Genomic DNA, 16,529 nt, shown 5'->3' on the forward strand with positions numbered 1-16,529 from the left:
ATGGAGTATTGTGTGTGTGTGTTATGGAGTATTGTGTGTGTGTGTTATGGAGTATTGTGTGTGTGTGTTATGGAGTATTGTGTGTGTGTGTTATGGAGTATTGTGTGTGTGTTATGGAGTATTGTGTGTGTGTGTTATGGAGTATTGTGTGTGTGTGTGATATGGAGTATTGTGTGTGTGTGTGATATGGAGTATTGTGTGTGTGTGATATGGAGTATTGTGTGTGTGTGTGTTATGGAGTATTGTGTGTGTGTGCGATATGGAGTATTGTGTGTGTGTGTTATGGAGTATTGTGTGTGTGTGTTATGGAGTATTGTGTGTGTGTGTTATGGAGTATTGTGTGTGTGTGTGTTATGGAGTATTGTGTGTGTGTGTGTTCTGGAGTATTGTGTGTGTGTGCTATGGAGTATTGTGTGTGTGTGTTATGGAGTATTGTGTGTGTGTGTTATGGAGTATTGTGTGGGTGTGTTATGGAGTATTGTGTGTGTGTGTTATGGAGTATTGTGTGTGTGTGTGTTATGGAGTATTGTGTGTGTGTGTTATGGAGTATTGTGTGTGTGTGATATGGAGTATTGTGTGTGTGTGTGATATGGAGTATTGTGTGTGTGTGTTATGGAGTATTGTGTGTGTGTTATGGAGTATTGTGTGTGTGTGTGTTATGGAGTATTGTGTGTGTGTGTGATATGGAGTATTGTGTGTGTGTGTGTGATATGGAGTATTGTGTGTGTGTGTGATATGGAGTATTGTGTGTGTGTGTGATATGGAGTATTGTGTGTGTGTGATATGGAGTATTGTGTGTGTGTGATATGGAGTATTGTGTGTGTGTGTTATGGAGTATTGTGTGTGTGTGTTATGGAGTATTGTGTGTGTGTGTTATGGAGTATTGGGTGTGTGTGTTATGGAGTATTGTGTGTGTGTGTTATGGAGTATTGTGTGTGTGTGTTATGGAGTATTGTGTGTGTGTGTTATGGAGTATTGTGTGTGTGTGTTATGGAGTATTGTGTGTGTGTGTTATGGAGTATTGTGTGTGTGTGTTATGGAGTATTGTGTGTGTGTGTTATGGAGTATTGTGTGTGTGTGTTATGGAGTATTGTGTGTGTGTGTTATGGAGTATTGTGTGTGTGTGTGTGTTATGGAGTATTGTGTGTGTGTGTTATGGAGTATTGTGTGTGTGTGATATGGAGTATTGTGTGTGTGTGTGATATGGAGTATTGTGTGTGTGTGATATGGAGTATTGTGTGTGTGTGTTATGGAGTATTGTGTGTGTGTGTTATGGAGTATTGTGTGTGTGTGTTATGGAGTATTGTGTGTGTGTGTTATGGAGTATTATGTGTGTGTGTTATGGAGTATTGTGTGTGTGTGTTATGGAGTATTGTGTGTGTGTGTTATGGAGTATTGTGTGTGTGTGTGTTATGGAGTATTGTGTGTGTGTGTTATGGAGTATTGTGTGTGTGTGATATGGAGTATTGTGTGTGTGTGATATGGAGTATTGTGTGTGTGTGATATGGAGTATTGTGTGTGTGTGTTATGGAGTATTGTGTGTGTGTGTTATGGAGTATTGTGTGTGTGTGATATGGAGTATTGTGTGTGTGTGTGATATGGAGTATTGTGTGTGTGTGATATGGAGTATTGTGTGTGTGTGTTATGGAGTATTGTGTGTGTGTGTTATGGAGTATTGTGTGTGTGTGATATGGAGTATTGTGTGTGTGTGTGATATGGAGTATTGTGTGTGTGTGATATGGAGTATTGTGTGTGTGTGTTATGGAGTATTGTGTGTGTGTGATATGGAGTAGTGTGTGTGTGTGTGATATGGAGTATTGTGTGTGTGTGTTATGGAGTATTGTGTGTGTGTGTATGTTATGGAGTATTGTGTGTGTGTGTTATGGAGTATTGTGTGTGTGTGTGTTATGGAGTATTGTGTGTGTGTGGTATGGAGTATTGTGTGTGTGTGTGTTATGGAGTATTGTGTGTGTGTGGTATGGAGTATTGTGTGTGTGTGTGTGTTATGGAGTATTGTGTGTGTGTGTTATGGAGTATTGTGTGTGTGTGTTATGGAGTATTGCGTGTGTGTGTGTTATGGAGTATTGCGTGTGTGTGTGTTATGGAGTATTGTGTGTGTGTGATATGGAGTATTGTGTGTGTGTGTTATGGAGTATTGTGTGTGTGTGATATGGAGTATTGTGTGTGTGTGTGATATGGAGTACTGTGTGTGTGTGATATGGAGTATTGTGTGTGTGTGTGTTATGGAGTATTGTGTGTGTGTGTGTTATGGAGTATTGTGTGTGTGTGTTATGGAGTATTGTGTGTGTGTGTTATGGAGTATTGTGTGTGTGTGTGTTATGGAGTATTGTGTGTGTGTGTGTTATGGAGTATTGTGTGTGTGTGATATGGAGTATTGTGTGTGTGTGTTATGGAGTATTGTGTGTGTGTGATATGGAGTATTGTGTGTGTGTGTGTGATATGGAGTACTGTGTGTGTGTGATATGGAGTATTGTGTGTGTGTGTTATGGAGTATTGTGTGTGTGTGTGATATGGAGTATTGTGTGTGTGTGTTATGGAGTATTGTGTGTGTGTGTTATGGAGTATTGTGTGTGTGTTATGGAGTATTGTGTGTGTGTGATATGGAGTATTGTGTGTGTGTGTTATGGAGTATTGTGTGTGTGTGTTATGGAGTATTGTGTGTGTGTGTTATGGAGTATTGTGTGTGTGTGTTATGGAGTATTGTGTGTGTGTGTTATGGAGTATTGTGTGTGTGTGTGTGTTATGGAGTATTGTGTGTGTGTGTTATGGAGTATTGTGTGTGTGTGTGTTATGGAGTATTGTGTGTGTGTGTTATGGAGTATTGTGTGCGTGTGTGTGTTATGGAGTATTGTGTGTGTGTGTGTTATGGAGTATTGTGTGTGTGTGTTATGGAGTATTGTGTGTGTGTGTTATGGAGTATTGTGTGTGTGTTATGGAGTATTGTGTGTGTGTGTTATGGAGTATTGTGTGTGTGTGATATGGAGTATTGTGTGTGTGTGATATGGAGTATTGTGTGTGTGTGTTATGGAGTATTGTGTGTGTGTGTTATGGAGTATTGTGTGTGTGTGATATGGAGTATTGTGTGTGTGTTATGGAGTATTGTGTGTGTGTGTTATGGAGTATTGTGTGTGTGTTATGGAGTATTGTGTGTGTGTGTGTTATGGAGTATTGTGTGTGTGTGCTATGGAGTATTGTGTGTGTGTGTTATGGAGTATTGTGTGTGTGTGTTATGGAGTATTGTGTTTGTGTGTTATGGAGTATTGTGTGTGTGTTATGGAGTATTGTGTGTGTGCGTTACGGAGTATTATGTGTGTGTGTGTTATGGAGTATTGTGTGTGTGTGTGTTATGGAGTATTGTGTGTGTGTGTGTTATGGAGTATTGTGTGTGTGTGATATGGAGTATTGTGTGTGTGTGTGTTATGGAGTATTGTGTGTGTGTGTTATGGAGTATTGTGTGTGTGTGTTATGGAGTATTGTGTGTGTGTGTTATGGAGTATTGTGTGTGTGTGTTATGGAGTATTGTGTGTGTGTGTGTGTTATGGAGTATTGTGTGTGTGTGTTATGGAGTATTGTGTGTGTGTGATATGGAGTATTGTGTGTGTGTGTGATATGGAGTATTGTGTGTGTGTGTTATGGAGTATTGTGTGTGTGTGATATGGAGTATTGTGTGTGTGTGTGATATGGGGGTATTGTGTGTGTGTGTGTGTTATGGAGTATTGTGTGTGTGTGTGTTATGGAGTATTGTGTGTGTGTGTTATGGAGTATTATGTGTGTGTGTTATGGAGTATTGTGTGTGTGTGTGTTATGGAGTATTGTGTGTGTGTGTTATGGAGTATTGTGTGTGTGTGTGTTATGGAGTATTGTGTGTGTGTGTTATGGAGTATTGTGTGTGTGTGATATGGAGTATTGTGTGTGTGTGATATGGAGTATTGTGTGTGTGTGTTATGGAGTATTGTGTGTGTGTGATATGGAGTATTGTGTGTGTGTGTGATATGGAGTATTGTGTGTGTGTGATATGGAGTATTGTGTGTGTGTGATATGGAGTATTGTGTGTGTGTGTTATGGAGTATTGTGTGTGTGTGATATGGAGTATTGTGTGTGTGTGATATGGAGTATTGTGTGTGTGTGTGATATGGAGTATTGTGTGTGTGTGATATGGAGTATTGTGTGTGTGTTATGGAGTATTGTGTGTGTGTGATATGGAGTAGTGTGTGTGTGTGTGTTATGGAGTATTGTGTGTGTGTGTTATGGAGTATTGTGTGTGTGTGTTATGGAGTATTGTGTGTGTGTGTTATGGAGTATTGTGTGTGTGTGTGTTATGGAGTATTGTGTGTGTGTGGTATGGAGTATTGTGTGTGTGTGTGTGTTATGGAGTATTGTGTGTGTGTGTTATGGAGTATTGTGTGTGTGTGTTATGGAGTATTGTGTGTGTGTGTGTTATGGAGTATTGCGTGTGTGTGTGTTATGGAGTATTGTGTGTGTGTGATATGGAGTATTGTGTGTGTGTGTTATGGAGTATTGTGTGTGTGTGATATGGAGTATTGTGTGTGTGTGTGATATGGAGTACTGTGTGTGTGTGATATGGAGTACTGTGTGTGTGTGATATGGAGTATTGTGTGTGTGTGTGATATGGAGTACTGTGTGTGTGATATGGAGTATTGTGTGTGTGTGTTATGGAGTATTGTGTGTGTGTGATATGGAGTATTGTGTGTGTGTGTTATGGAGTATTGTGTGTGTTTTATGGAGTATTGTGTGTGTGTTATGGAGTATTGTGTGTGTGTTATGGAGTATTGTGTGTGTGTGTTATGGAGTATTGTGTGTGTGTGTTATGGAGTATTGTGTGTGTGTGTGTTATGGAGTATTGTGTGTGTGTGTTATGGAGTATTGTGTGTGTGTTATGGAGTATTGTGTGTGTGTGTGTGATATGGAGTATTGTGTGTGTGTGTGATATGGAGTATTGTGTGTGTGTGATATGGAGTATTGTGTGTGTGATATGGAGTATTGTGTGTGTGTGTTATGGAGTATTGTGTGTGTGTGTTATGAAGTATTGTGTGTGTGTGTTATGGAGTATTGTGTGTGTGTGTTATGGAGTATTGTGTGTGGGTGTTATGGAGTATTGTGTGTGTGTGTTATGGAGTATTGTGTGTGTGTGTTATGGAGTATTGTGTGTGTGTGTTATGGAGTATTGTGTGTGTGTGTTATGGAGTATTGTGTGTGTGTGTTATGGAGTATTGTGTGTGTGTGTTATGGAGTATTGTGTGTGTGTGTTATGGAGTATTGTGTGTGTGTGTTATGGAGTATTGTGTGTGTGTGTTATGGAGTATTGTGTGTGTGTGTTATGGAGTATTGTGTGTGTGTGTTATGGAGTATTGTGTGTGTGTGATATGGAGTATTGTGTGTGTGTGATATGGAGTATTGTGTGCGTGTGTTATGGAGTATTGTGTGTGTGTGATATGGAGTATTGTGTGTGTGTGTGATATGGAGTATTGTGTGTGTGTTATGGAGTATTGTGTGTGTGCGTTATGGAGTATTGTGTGTGTGCGCTATGGAGTATTGTGTGTGTGTGTTATGGAGTATTGTGTGTGCGCGCTATGGAGTATTGTGTGTGTGTGTTATGGAGTATTGTGTGCGCGTGTTATGGAGTATTGTGTGTGTGTGTGTTATGGAGTATTGTGTGTGTGTTATGGAGTATTGTGCGTGTGTGATATGGAGTATTGTGTGTGTGTGTGATATGGAGTATTGTGTGTGTGTGTGATATGGAGTATTGTGTGTGTGTGTGATATGGAGTATTGCGTGTGTGTGTTATGGAGTATTGTGTGTGTGTGTTATGGAGTATTGTGTGTGTGTGTGATATGGAGTATTGTGTGTGTGTGTTATGGAGTATTGTGTGTGTGTGTTATGGAGTATTGTGTGTGTGTGTGTGTTATGGAGTATTGTGTGTGTGTGTTATGGAGTATTGTGTGTGTGTGGTATGGAGTATTGTGTGTGTGTGATATGGAGTATTGTGTGTGTGTGTTATGGAGTATTGTGTGTGTGTGATATGGAGTATTGTGTGTGTGTGTTATGGAGTATTGTGTGTGTTTTATGGAGTATTGTGTGTGTGGTATGGAGTATTGTGTGTGTGTTATGGAGTATTGTGTGTGTGTGTTATGGAGTATTGTGTGTGTGTGTTATGGAGTATTGTGTGTGTGTGTTATGGAGTATTGTGTGTGTGTGTTATGGAGTATTGTGTGTGTGTGTGATATGGAGTATTGTGTGTGTGTGATATGGAGTATTGTGTGTGTGATATGGAGTATTGTGTGTGTGATATGGAGTATTGTGTGTGTGTGTTATGGAGTATTGTGTGTGTGTGTTATGAAGTATTGTGTGTGTGTGTTATGGAGTATTGTGTGTGTGTGTTATGGAGTATTGTGTGTGGGTGTTATGGAGTATTGTGTGTGTGTGTTATGGAGTATTGTGTGTGTGTGTTATGGAGTATTGTGTGTGTGTGTTATGGAGTATTGTGTGTGTGTGTTATGGAGTATTGTGTGTGTGTGTTATGGAGTATTGTGTGTGTGTGTTATGGAGTATTGTGTGTGTGTGTTATGGAGTATTGTGTGTGTGTGTTATGGAGTATTGTGTGTGTGTGTTATGGAGTATTGTGTGTGTGTGTTATGGAGTATTGTGTGTGTGTGATATGGAGTATTGTGTGTGTGTGTGATATGGAGTATTGTGTGTGTGTGATATGGAGTATTGTGTGCGTGTGTTATGGAGTATTGTGTGTGTGTGATATGGAGTATTGTGTGTGTGTGTGTGATATGGAGTATTGTGTGTGTGTTATGGAGTATTGTGTGTGTGTGTTATGGAGTATTGTGTGTGTGCGCTATGGAGTATTGTGTGTGTGCGTTATGGAGTATTGTGTGTGTGTGTCATGGAGTATTGTGTGTGTGTGTTATGGAGTATTGTGTGTGTGTGTTATGGAGTATTGTGTGTGTGTGATATGGAGTATTGTGTGTGTGTGTGATATGGAGTATTGTGTGTGTGTGTGATATGGAGTATTGTGTGTGTGTGATATGGAGTATTGCGTGTGTGTGTTATGGAGTATTGTGTGTGTGTGATATGGAGTATTGTGTGTGTGTGTGATATGGAGTATTGTGTGTGTGTGTTATGGAGTATTGTGTGTGTGTGTTATGGAGTATTGTGTGTGTGTGTGTGTTATGGAGTATTGTGTGTGTGTGTTATGGAGTATTGTGTGTGTGTGTTATGGAGTATTGTGTGTGTGTGTTATGGAGTATTGTGTGTGTGTGTTATGGAGTATTGTGTGTGTGTGTTATGGAGTATTGTGTGTGTGTGATATGGAGTATTGTGTGTGTGTGATATGGAGTATTGTGTGTGTGTTATGGAGTATTGTGTGTGTGTGTTATGGAGTATTGTGTGTGTGTGATATGGAGTATTGTGTGTGTGTGTGATATGGAGTATTGTGTGTGTGTGATATGGAGTATTGTGTGTGTGTGTGTTATGGAGTATTGTGTGTGTGTGTTATGGAGTATTGTGTGTGTGTGTTATGGAGTATTGTGTGTGTGTGTTATGGAGTATTGTGTGTGTGTGTTATGGAGTATTGTGTGTGTGTGTTATGGAGTATTGTGTGTGTGTGTTATGGAGTATTGTGTGTGTGTGTTATGGAGTATTGTGTGTGTGTGTTATGGAGTATTGTGTGTGTGTGTTATGGAGTATTGTGTGTGTGTGATATGGAGTATTGTGTGTGTGTGTGATATGGAGTATTGTGTGTGTGTGATATGGAGTATTGTGTGCGTGTGTTATGGAGTATTGTGTGTGTGTGATATGGAGTATTGTGTGTGTGTGTGTGATATGGAGTATTGTGTGTGTGTTATGGAGTATTGTGTGTGTGTGTTATGGAGTATTGTGTGTGTGCGCTATGGAGTATTGTGTGTGTGCGTTATGGAGTATTGTGTGTGTGTGTCATGGAGTATTGTGTGTGTGTGTTATGGAGTATTGTGTGTGTGTGTTATGGAGTATTGTGTGTGTGTGATATGGAGTATTGTGTGTGTGTGTGATATGGAGTATTGTGTGTGTGTGTGATATGGAGTATTGTGTGTGTGTGATATGGAGTATTGCGTGTGTGTGTTATGGAGTATTGTGTGTGTGTGATATGGAGTATTGTGTGTGTGTGTGATATGGAGTATTGTGTGTGTGTGTTATGGAGTATTGTGTGTGTGTGTTATGGAGTATTGTGTGTGTGTGTGTGTTATGGAGTATTGTGTGTGTGTGTTATGGAGTATTGTGTGTGTGTGTTATGGAGTATTGTGTGTGTGTGTGTTATGGAGTATTGTGTGTGTGTGTTATGGAGTATTGTGTGTGTGTGTTATGGAGTATTGTGTGTGTGTGATATGGAGTATTGTGTGTGTGTGATATGGAGTATTGTGTGTGTGTTATGGAGTATTGTGTGTGTGTGTTATGGAGTATTGTGTGTGTGTGATATGGAGTATTGTGTGTGTGTGTGATATGGAGTATTGTGTGTGTGTGATATGGAGTATTGTGTGTGTGTGTGTTATGGAGTATTGTGTGTGTGTGTTATGGAGTATTGTGTGTGTGATATGGAGTATTGTGTGTGTGTGTGATATGGAGTATTGTGTGTGTGTGATATGGAGTATTGTGTGTGTGTGTTATGGCGTAATGTGTGTGTGTGATATGGAGTATTGTGTGTGTGTGTGATATGGAGTATTGTGTGTGTGTGTTATGGAGTATTGTGTGTGTGTGTGTGTGTGGTATGGAGTATTGTGTGTGTGTGTTATGGAGTATTGTGTGTGTGTGTGTGTGTTATGGAGTATTGTGTGTGTGTGTTATGGAGTATTGTGTGTGTGTGTTATGGAGTATTGTGTGTGTGTGATTTGGAGTATTGTGTGTGTGTGTGATTTGGAGTATTGTGTGTGTGTGATATGGAGTATTGTGTGTGTGTGTTATGGCGTAATGTGTGTGTGTGATATGGAGTATTGTGTGTGTGTGTGGTATGGAGTATTGTGTGTGTGTGTGTTATGGAGTATTGTGTGTGTGTGTGTGTTATGGAGTATTGTGTGTGTGTGTTATGGAGTATTGTGTGTGTGTGTTATGGAGTATTGTGTGTGTGTGTTATGGAGTATTGTGTGTGTGTGTTATGGAGTATTGTGTGTGTGTGTTATGAAGTATTGTGTGTGTGTGTGTTATGGAGTATTGTGTGTGTGTGTGTTATGGAGTATTGTGTGTGTGTGATATGGAGTATTGTGTGTGTGTGTTATGGAGTATTGTGTGTGTGTGATATGGAGTATTGTGTGTGTGTGTGATATGGAGTACTGTGTGTGTGTGATATGGAGTATTGTGTGTGTGTGTTATGGATTATTGTGTGTGTGTGTGTTATGGAGTATTGTGTGTGTGTGTTATGGAGTATTGTGTGTGTGTGTTATGGAGTATTGTGTGTGTGTGTGTGTTATGGAGTATTGTGTGTGTGTGTGTTATGGAGTATTGTGTGTGTGTGATATGGAGTATTGTGTGTGTGTGTTATGGAGTATTGTGTGTGTGTGATATGGAGTATTGTGTGTGTGTGTGATATGGAGTACTGTGTGTGTGTGATATGGAGTATTGTGTGTGTGTGTTATGGAGTATTGTGTGTGTGTGATATGGAGTATTGTGTGTGTGTGTTATGGAGTATTGTGTGTGTGTGTGTGATATGGAGTATTGTGTGTGTGTGTTATGGAGTATTGTGTGTGTGTGTTATGGAGTATTGTGCGTGTGTGTTATGGAGTATTGTGTGTGTGTGATATGGAGTATTGTGTGTGTGTGTGTTATGGAGTATTGTGTGTGTGTGTTATGGAGTATTGTGTGTGTGTGTTATGGAGTATTGTGTGTGTGTGTTATGGAGTATTGTGTGTGTGTGTGTGATATGGAGTATTGTGTGTGTGTTATGGAGTATTGTGTGTGTGTGTGTTATGGAGTATTGTGTGTGTGTGTGTTATGGAGTATTGTGTGTGTGTGTGATATGGAGTATTGTGTGTGTGTGATATGGAGTATTGTGTGTGTGTGATATGGAGTATTGTGTGTGTGTGTTATGGAGTATTGTGTGTGTGTGATATGGAGTATTGTGTGTGTGTGATATGGAGTATTGTGTGTGTGTGTTATGGAGTATTGTGTGTGTGTGTTATGGAGTATTGTGTGTGTGTGATATGGAGTATTGTGTGTGTGTTATGGAGTATTGTGTGTGTGTGCTATGGAGTATTGTGCGTGTGTTATGGAGTATTGTGTGTGTGTGTGTTATGGAGTATTGTGTGTGTGTGCTATGGAGTATTGTGTGTGTGTGTTATGGAGTATTGTGTGTGTGTGTTATGGAGTATTGTGTGTGTGTGTTATGGAGTATTGTGTGTGTGTGTTATGGAGTATTGTGTGTGTGTGTGTGTTATGGAGTATTGTGTGTGTGTGATATGGAGTATTGTGGGTGTGTGTGTTATGGAGTATTGCGTGTGTGTGTTATGGAGTATTGCGTGTGTGTGTGTTATGGAGTATTGTGTGTGTGTGTGTTATGGAGCATTGTGTGTGTGTTATGGAGTATTGTGTGTGTGTGTTATGGAGTATTGTGTGTGTGTGATATGGAGTATTGTGTGTGTGTGTGTTATGGAGTATTGTGTGTGTGTGTTATGGAGTATTGTGTGTGTGTGTGTGTGTTATGGAGTATTGTGTGTGTATGTTATGGAGTATTGTGTGTGTGTGTTATGGAGTATTGTGTGTGTGTGTTATGGAGTATTGTGTGTGTGTGATATGGAGTATTGTGTGTGTGTGATATGGAGTATTGTGTGTGTGTGATATGGAGTATTGTGTGTGTGTGTGATATGGAGTACTGTGTGTGTGTGATATGGAGTATTGTGTGTGTGTGTTATGGAGTATTGTGTGTGTGTGTGATATGGAGTATTGTGTGTGTGTGATATGGAGTATTGTGTGTGTGTTATGGAGTATTGTGTGTGTGTGTTATGGGGTATTGTGTGTGTGAGATATGGAGTATTGTGTGTGTGTGATATGGAGTATTGTGTGTGTGTGTGATATGGAGTACTGTGTGTGTGTGATATGGAGTATTGTGTGTGTGTGTTATGGAGTATTGTGTGTGTGTGTGATATGGAGTATTGTGTGTGTGTGTGATATGGAGTATTGTGTGTGTGTGTGGGTGTGTGTGTGTGTGTGAGAGAGATATGGAGTATTGTGTGTACATTTACACCTATCTACCATAGTGCGTGTCTGTTGGTTGAGAAGTGGGCAGAGAAGCAGAGACTGGTTGTATGTTCAGTCTGTAAAGATCAGAGTCTTTGTGGTTGTCAATGGATACCTGGAGGTTCTCTTCAGAACACATGTTTTTGGTCGTCTAGGTTACCTAGAGGTTCTCTTCAGAACACATGTTTATGGTTGTCTAGGTTACCTAGAGGTTCTCTTCAGAACACATGTTTAGGCCCCTGCTACAGGCAAACAACCATTTATAGTTTCATGTAATATAAACTGTAATGTTTTAACTCTGATTGTTCTGTGTTTGGACTCCACATGTGCAAAAACAATAATACTGTCATGCATAACAAACATACAAATAAAAACAACACATGACTGCATTACACAAACACAGTTATACGCTTGGCCTTGGATCTACATGCTAAACACATAACAAACATTCAACTTCAAGGATCCAAGAGGAAGGAGGAGACATGATGCTTCTGGTAAATGAGAGCATGCAGAAAGAAGATGGCTACTGTGAAATCCATGGACTATATCCTCTCTGTTTTAGTGGGGATCCATGGACTATATCCTCTCTGTTTTAGTGGTGATCCATGGACTATATCCTCTCTGTTTTAGTGGTGATCCATGGACTATATCCTCTCTGTTTTAGTGGTGATCCATGGACTATATCCTCTCTGTTTTAGTGGTGATCCATGGAGTATATCCTCTCTGTTTTCGTGGTGATCTGAGGGTTTGGCAGAGTGGTTGACAGAGGCCCAGAGTAGGCAAACTGCTAACAGCAGTCATCATAGGATGGTGCATCTCATCTAAAGCTTGATCATATATTAGAGCTAAGGAGCCTGATGTCAAAGAGGTATATTACTATCTATATTTAGATATACTACTATATATATACACACATATTACTTATTAAATATATTACTATCTATACTTAGATATACTACTATATAACTACATATATATACACACACACACAACTAATATATATATATATATATATAGTATATATATATATATATAGTAGTTCTAGATAGTAATATATGTCATATAGATAGTAGTATATGTAATAGGTAAGTAGTATACGTAATAAGTAATATATATATATATATAGCAGTATAGATAGGTGTGTATGTATATATATATATATATATATATATATATATATATACACACACACCTATCTATACTGCTATATATATATATATTACTTATTACGTATACTACTTACCTATTACATATACTACTATCTATATGACATATATTACTATCTAGAACTACTATATATATATATATATATATATATACACACACACACATAAATACACACACACATATATATATATATATATATATATATATATATATAGTTATTACATATATTACTATCTATACTACTGTATATATTACTTATTACTTATATTACCATCTATACTTAGATATACTAATACATATTACTATCTATACTATATATTACTTATTACATATATTACTATCTATACTACTATATATATTACATATATTACTATCTATACTTAGATAACTTATATATATTACTTTTTACATATATTACTATCTATTCTTAGATATATATATATATATATAGTAGTATATTACATTTATTACTATCTATACTTAGATATACTATTATATATATATATTACTTTTTACATATATTACTATCTATTCTTAGATATACTACTAATATATATATATATATATTACTTTTGACATATTACTATCTATCTCGGCCTCCAGTATTTATGCTGCAGTAGTTTATGTGTCGGGGGGCTAGGGTCAGTTTGTTATATCTGGAGTACTTCTCCTGTCCTATTCGGTGTCCTGTGTGAATCTAAGTGTGCGTTCTCTAATTCTCTCCTTCTCTCTTTCTCTCTCTCGGAGGACCTGAGCCCTAGGACCATGCCCCAGGAATACCTGACATGATGACTCCTTGCTGTCCCCAGTCCACCTGACCGTGCTGCTGCTCCAGTTTCAACTGTTCTGCCTTATTATTATTCGACCATGCTGGTCATTTATGAACATTTGAACATCTTGGCCATGTTCTGTTATAATCTCCACCCGGCACAGCCAGAAGAGGACTGGCCACCCCACATAGCCTGGTTCCTCTCTAGGTTTCTTCCTAGGTTTTGGCCTTTCTAGGGAGTTTTTCCTAGCCACCGTGCTTCTACACCTGCATTGCTTGCTGTTTGGGGTTTTAGGCTGGGTTTCTGTACAGCACTTTGAGATATCAGCTGATGTACGAAGGGCTATATAAAATAAATTTGATTTGATTTGATTATCATATCTGGATATTCCAGCCTATTCAGCAGAACACAGAGTTGTTTTAGGGTCATTTCAGAGAGTATTCACACCCCCTGACTTTATCCACATTTAGTTGATTACAAAGTGGGATTAAAATTGATTTCATTGTCATTGGTTTGAACGATCTACACAAAACACTAAGTGGAAAGAAAAATTGTAACATTTGTAAAAAATGTAAATGTAAAATAAAACACAAAATATATCTTTATTAGATCAGTATTCAACCACCCTGATTCAATACATGTTAGAATCACCTTTGGCAGCGATAACAGATGTGAGGCTTTCTGGGTAAGTATATAAGAGCTTTCCACACCTGGATTGTGCAACATTTACCAATTATTATTTTCAAAATCCTTCAAACTTTGTGAAATTGGTTGACGACCATTACTAGACAACCATTTTCAGGTCTTTCCATACATTTTCAAGCAGATTGAAGTCAAAACTGTAACTCTGCCACTCAGGAACATTCACCATCTTCTTGGTAAACAACTCCAGGGTAGATTTGTTGTTTGTGTTGTAGGTTATTGTCCTGCTGAAAGGTGAATTCGTCTCCCAGTGTCTGGCTGTAAAGCAGACTGAACCAGGTTTTCCTCTAGGATTTTGCCTGTGCTTAGCGCTATTCATTTTATTTTTATCCTAGTCCTTGCCAATGACAAGCATACCCATAACATGATGCGCTATATGTATTTTTTATCATGGAAAACGCCATGCAGCTTTATTATGTGACCTGTTAAATGTTGACCCCTGATCTGGTTTAGGTTTTCCATAACAAAGGGGTTGAATACTTATTGATTCAAGACATTTCCAGAGCTGACAAGGTAAAAAAAAAAAAAAAATCTGTTGTTCTGCCCCGCTGTTCCCCGGGCGCCGAAGACGTGGATGTTAATTTAAGGCAGCCCCCCCCCCCCCCCCCCCCCCGCACCTCTCTGATTCAGAGGGTTAAAGGCGGAAGACACATTTCAGTTGAATGCATTCATTTGTACAATTGACTAGGTATCCCCCCTTTCTATTGGACAACTGACTAGGTATCCCCCCTTTCTGTTGGACAACTGACTAGGTATCCCCCCTTTCTGTTGGACAACTGACTAGGTATCCCCCCTTTCTGTTGGACAACTGACTAGGTATCCCCCCTTTCTGTTGGACAACTGACTAGGTATCCCCCCTTTCTGTTGGACAACTGACTAGGTATCCCCCCTTTCTGTTGGACAACTGACTAGGTATCCCCCTTTCTGTTGTATAACTGACTAGGTATCCCCCCTTTCTGTTGGACAACTGACTAGGTATCCCCCCTTTCTGTTGGACAACTGACTAGGTATCCCCCTTTCTGTTGGACAACTGACTAGGTATCCCCCCTTTCTGTTGGACAACTGACTAGGTATCCCCCCTTTCTGTTGGACAACTGACTAGGTATCCCCCCTTTCTGTTGGACAACTGACTAGGTATCCCCCTTTCTGTTGTATAACTGACTAGGTATCCCCCCTTTCTGTTGGACAACTGACTAGGTATCCCCCCTTTCTGTTGGACAACTGACTAGGTATCCCCCTTTCTGTTGGACAACTGACTAGGTATCCCCCCTTTCTGTTGGACAACTGACTAGGTATCCCCCCTTTCTGTTCTACAACTGACTAGGTTTCCCCCCTTTCTGTTGGACAACTGACTAGGTATCCCCCCTTTCTGTTGGACAACTGACTAGGTATCCCCCCCTTTCTGTTGGACAACTGACTAGGTATCCCCCCTTTCTGTTCTACAACTGACTAGGTATCCCCCCTTTCTGTTGGACAACTGACTAGGTATCCCCCCTTTCTGTTCTACAACTGACTAGGTTTCCCCCCTTTCTGTTGGACAACTGACTAGGTATCCCCCCTTTCTGTTGGACAACTGACTAGGTATCCCCCCTTTCTGTTGGACAACTGACTAGGTATCCCCCCTTTCTGTTGGACAACTGACTAGGTATCCCCCCTTTCTGTTGGACAACTGACTAGGTATCCCCCCTTTCTGTTGGACAACTGACAAGGTTTCCCCCCTTTCTGTTGGACAACTGACTAGGTATCCCCCCTTTCTGTTGGACAACTGACTAGGTATCCCCCCTTTCTGTTGGAAAACTGACTAGGTATCCCCCCTTTCTGTTGGACAACTGACTAGGTATCCCCCCTTTCTGTTCTACAACTGACTAGGTATCCCCCCCTTTCTGTTGGACAACTGACTAGGTATCCCCCCTTTCTGTTGGACAACTGACTAGGTATCCCCCCTTTCTGTTCTACAACTGACTAGGTATCCCCCCTTTCTGTTGGACAACTGACTAGGTATCCCCCCTTTCTGTTGGACAACTGACTAGGTATCCCTCTTTCTGTTCTACAACTGACTAGGTTTCCCCCCTTTCTGTTGGACAACTGACTAGGTATCCCCCCTTTCTGTTGGACAACTGACTAGGTATCCCCCCTTTCTGTTGGACAACTGACTAGGTATCCCCCCTTTCTGTTGGACAACTGACTAGGTATCCCCCCTTTCTGTTGGACAACTGACTAGGTATCCCCCCTTTCTGTTGGACAACTGACAAGGTTTCCCCCCTTTCTGTTGGACAACTGACTAGGTATCCCCCCTTTCTGTTGGACAACTGACTAGGTATTCCCCCTTTCTGTTGGACAACTGACTAGGTATCCCCCTTTCTGTTCTACAACTGACTAGGTTTCCCCCCTTTCTGTTGGACAACTGACTAGGTATCCCCCCTTTCTGTTGGACAACTGACTAGGTATCCCCCCTTTCTGTTCTACAACTGACTAGGTATCCCCCCTTTCTGTTGGACAACTGACTAGGTATCCCCCCTTTCTGTTGGACAACTGACTAGGTATCCCCCTTTCTGTTGGACAACTGACTAGGTATCCCCCCTTTCTGTTGGACAACTGACTAGGTTTCCCCCCTTTCTGTTGGACAACTGACTAGGTATCCCC

The 16,529-nt window shown here is 40.0% G+C and overlaps 1 protein-coding gene across 16 annotated transcripts in view; it reads right to left on the reverse strand.

Moving 5' to 3' along the window:
- Positions 1-16,529, reverse strand: part of LOC139383183 (amyloid beta (A4) precursor-like protein 2) — a 159,263-nt gene that overhangs the window by 5,062 nt on the left and 137,672 nt on the right. The window lies entirely within an intron of this gene.

Source organism: Oncorhynchus clarkii, chromosome 24 (genome assembly GCF_045791955.1).
Source record: "Oncorhynchus clarkii lewisi isolate Uvic-CL-2024 chromosome 24, UVic_Ocla_1.0, whole genome shotgun sequence".
Classification (NCBI taxonomy): Eukaryota; Metazoa; Chordata; class Actinopteri; order Salmoniformes; family Salmonidae; genus Oncorhynchus; species Oncorhynchus clarkii.